General features: G+C 40.9%; 1 non-coding gene across 1 annotated transcript; it reads right to left on the bottom strand.

Annotated features, from left to right (window-relative positions):
* Positions 1-291: 291 nt before the first annotated feature.
* Positions 292-398, bottom strand: LOC127124105 (small nucleolar RNA R71). The gene has a single exon (XR_007803742.1). It is a non-coding gene; the product is annotated as a small nucleolar RNA R71 (small nucleolar RNA).
* Positions 399-4,477: the final 4,079 nt, after the last annotated feature.

Genomic DNA, 4,477 nt, shown 5'->3' with positions numbered 1-4,477 from the left:
GCTAACAATTTCGAACTTAAACCCTCCCTGTTGCAACAAGTGCAACGGAGACAATTCGCAGGTCTTGCTACCGAGAACCCAAACCAACATTTAAAAATCTTTCTCCAATTAGCAGACACTTTCAAAACCAATGGAGCTTCTCCTGAGGCAATCCGTTTAAGATTATTCCCTTTTTCCCTCAGAGATAAAGCCCTATCATGGTTAGATTCCCTTCCACCCAATTCCATTACGACTTGGGATAACCTTAGAAGAGTATTCCTTGCTAGATACTTTCCCCCAAGTAAGACCCCCGTTCTTCGAAACCATATAACTAGATTTACCCAGAACCAAGGAGAATCGTTGTTCGAAGCTTGGGAGAGATATAAAGAGCTGTTAAGAGCATTCCCACATCATGGTTTAGAAAATTGGTTAATCATTCAGACCTTCTATAATGGACTCCACTATAACACTAAGATGACCATCGACGCTGCCGCAGGCAGTGCGCTGATGAACAAACCTTATCCTGAAGTTAGTGCCCTCATCGAAGATATGGCTCAAAACCATCAATCATGGGGAGTCGAACGAGCGACAGTTGAGTAGAAGGAAGCCCAAGGAGGAGTACATGAATTAAGCTCTATAGACATGATGCAAGCTAAAATGGGCGCATTATCCCGTAAGGTTAAGCATATGTGCGTAAACCCGAATACTGCAGCTGCAGTTTCGTCGGATTGTGAGATATGTGGAACCAAAGGACACCAATCTGCAGAATGCAGTCTATTAAACGAAACCCACTATGAGCAAGTGAACTACACCCAAGGGAACCCATATTCGAATACCTACAACCCTGGATGGAGGAATCACCCGAACTTCTCCTATAAGAACAATAACCCTATCCAAAATACTGCACCTCCGAGACAACCAGGTTACCAAGCCCCAAGACCAAATCAACCTATGCAACCAGTGCCACCAAAGCCGAGCCTTGAGAAAATTATGAAAAAATTTGTCACTGCTCAAACCCAACAAAACAAAGAGTTCATGAACCAAAACATTCACGTTAACGAACTGATTACCCAGTTATGAACCAAGGTTGACCAAATAGTTACTCACATCAAGATGCTTGAAACCCAGATCTCTCAGGTAGCTTTAAACCAAGCCCCCCAGACTACACCTGGAGGACAGTTCCCTGTACAACCTCAACAACATCCAAGAGAACAAGCCAATGCCATTACCCTACAAAGTGGGAACGCTTATGAAGAGTCACCAAACCCAAGATTGAGTGAACCCAAAACTTCTAAGGAATATACAGTACCCACGGACAAAGTAAAGGAACCAGAGAAATCTGAAAAACAGGAAGGTCAAGAAAAAGGAGAAGAACCTAAAGACAAAACTTATGTACCACCCCCGCCATACAAACCACCGATACCATATCCACAAAGACTCACACAAACCCAGATCAATAACCAGTATCAAAAATTTATTAAGGTTATAGAAAAACTTCATGTAGAAATCCCTTTCACATAAGCCATCACCCAAATACCTTCTTATGCAAAGTTTCTCAAAGACATCCTTACCAACAAACGTAGACTCGACGATCCGAAGCCCTTGGAATGCAATTCTATTTCCGAGAATAAGTTAGCCAAAAAGGATAAAGATCCTGGAAATTTCTCCATTCCTTGACTTTTGGGTAGTCATGTCATCGAAAAAGATTTTCTAGACTTAGGAGCTAGTGTGAGCTTAATGCCTTTAGCAGTTTGTGAGAGGTTAAACTTAGGGGAACTACAGCCTACTAAGATGTCACTTCAACTCGCAGATAGATATGTTAAATATCCGATAGGCATATTAGAAGATGTCCCTGTTAGGATAGGACAGTTATTTATCCCTACTGATTTTATTGTCATGGACATCAAAGAGGACAATGATATACCAATCCTTCTAGGTAGACCGTTCTTATCAACTGCAGGAGCCAAAATAAATGTCAAGAGAGGAAAGTTGACCTTTGAGGTAGGTGACGAGAAAATAGAATTTATACTTTCAAAATTTCTTATGGCACCTGTGATGGGAGACGCATGTTATGCCATAGATATTATTGATGAATGCGTTAGGGAAATAGAACAAGAAGAAATCATTAAGTTGCCATCAACTCTCATACTGGAAGATGATGACTTTAGGAAACCCTACATCGATGATAACCTTTACGAATGTTTATCCCTTACCCCAGATCCTATGCCATGCCCTAAGAAACCAACCTTAGAACTTAAGGAACTGCCTAAGAACCTGAGATATGAGTTTCTTGATGAAGAGATGAACCGTCCAGTCATAGTCAGTGCTACCTTGAGCCGAGAGGAAACAAACCAACTCTTAGATGTTTTACGAAGATATCCCTTAGCCTTAGGATATAATATCTTTGACCTGAAAGGTATAAGCCCATCCGTATGCATGCATCGGATTTCACTCGAAGAAAATTCAAAGCCCTCCAGAGAACATCAGAGAAGAATAAACCCTATAATGAGTGATGTTGTTAAAAACAAAGTTCTTAAGTTACTTGATGCAGGTATAATCTATTAGATCTCGGATAGTAAGTAGGTGAGCCCTGTGCATGTAGTACCTAAAAAGGGAGGCATCACAGTCGTACAAAATGATAAAGGCGAACATGTAGCAAAACGGATGGAAGGATGATGACGGATGTGCATAGACTACAGAAAGTTACATAAAGCAACCAGGAAGGATCATTTCCCTTTACCATTTATAGACCAGATGTTGGAGCGTCTAGCCATACACTCTTACTTCTGCTATCTAGATGGATACTCTGGATTCTTCCAAATACCCATCCACCCCAAAGATCAAGAAAAAACTACCTTTACATGCCCTTATGGAACTTTTGCCTACAGACGAATGCCATTCGGTCTCTGTAATGCTCCAGCTACTTTCCAACGCTGCATGATGTCAATCTTTGCAGATTACCTAGATGGTATCATGGATGTATTTATGGATGATTTCAAGGTTTGCGGATTTGATTTCCACAATTATTTTGCTAACCTTGAGAAAATCCTGGAGAGATGCGTGGAGGTGAACCTTGTGCTGAACTGGGAAAAGTGTCATTTCATGGTCACCGAAGGGATTGTTTTAGGACATATAGTTTCCGAAAAAGGTATAGACGTAGATAGAGCTAAGATAGAAGTCATAGAGAACCTAAAACCACCCAAAACTATCAGAGAAGTCCGATGTTTCCTTGGACATGCTGGATTCTACCGGCGTTTTATCAAGGACTTCTCCAAAATAACTAAACCTTTAACTGGCCTTTTAATGAAAGATGCTGAATTCATTTTCGATAGAAAATGTAATGAAGCATTTAATCTTTTAAAGCAAGTGTTAATATCAGCACCTATTATGCAACCCCCTAATTGGTCAGAACCTTTTGAGATAATGTGAGACGCTAGTGATTATGCGGTTGGAGTCGTTCTAGGACAAAGGAAAGATAAAAAATGACATGCGATTTATTATACCAGTAGAACCCTAGACGCTGCCCAACTTAACTACGCAACAACTGAAAAGGAATTACTGAAGGAGAATTGCCATCCAAGGCGCAGCGGAATTTAAAAATTTCTCCATTTAGTGATCCTTACGAATGGGCATGATCAGTGATAGAATCGTTTCCTCTTGTGGCGATTCAAACCTTTGGTGCAGATCTCTTGTAATGATCAAAACCTTGGATACAAATCCATGGAGCGATCACGAACGTTGAACGATGACAACGTCTCTACTCAGTCCACACGAACGGGTTCCTTCAATCTCAGTGCTAGCTGGTACGAATGAAGGCTTTGAGTGAGAGAGAGAGGGAAACGAAATTCCAAGTCTTCACTTGAGTTTTCGTCAGAGTGACAATGCTTCTACCCAAGGGTTCTATTTATAGAACCACTTGTGTGGGCTTCAAGCTAAAAAGCCCACATAAGTGTATTTTGGCCCATATCTTATAATATGCCCAAAATCACTTAAGCGTGTGGTACCTTACCATATTTCGTATTCCATTTAAGTGCACCGTACCTTACGGTGTTCCTTAGTTACTCTATTTCTCATCAATCCGTCCTTTGTGTGTGACCCTGTAGGTTTTCGCGACGTTGGCAATTATATTAAATCACGCATTTAACATAATAAACAGTGAGCGGTATCTAGCAACACATCACTGCTACCCAAGACACGAAAATGTCATGTGATCTGACAAAACCTCCTATGATAATAATTATGTATATAATTACCCCTTTGCCCTTATGTCTATATTGAACACAAGGTATAGACCGTGTCATCCTTGTCTAGTTGAATATTGGGCCCATAGACATTTATCCTGTTACGCAGGATGGGCAAATTCCATCTAGGTCACTCATGTCCCTTAACACGCTTCGTGGAGTACCCATCAACTGTCTTTATGGTTATCCAATTACGGACAACGTTGGATCAGCAACAAAGCACTCGACTCTACATCTAGGGTCCATAGTGGTTTCAG

Source organism: Lathyrus oleraceus, chromosome 2, assembly GCF_024323335.1.
Source record: "Lathyrus oleraceus cultivar Zhongwan6 chromosome 2, CAAS_Psat_ZW6_1.0, whole genome shotgun sequence".
Taxonomy (NCBI): domain Eukaryota; kingdom Viridiplantae; phylum Streptophyta; class Magnoliopsida; order Fabales; family Fabaceae; genus Lathyrus; species Lathyrus oleraceus.
Note: the sequence above shows the minus strand (reverse complement) of the source record. Positions and strands in the feature narration are given on the sequence as shown.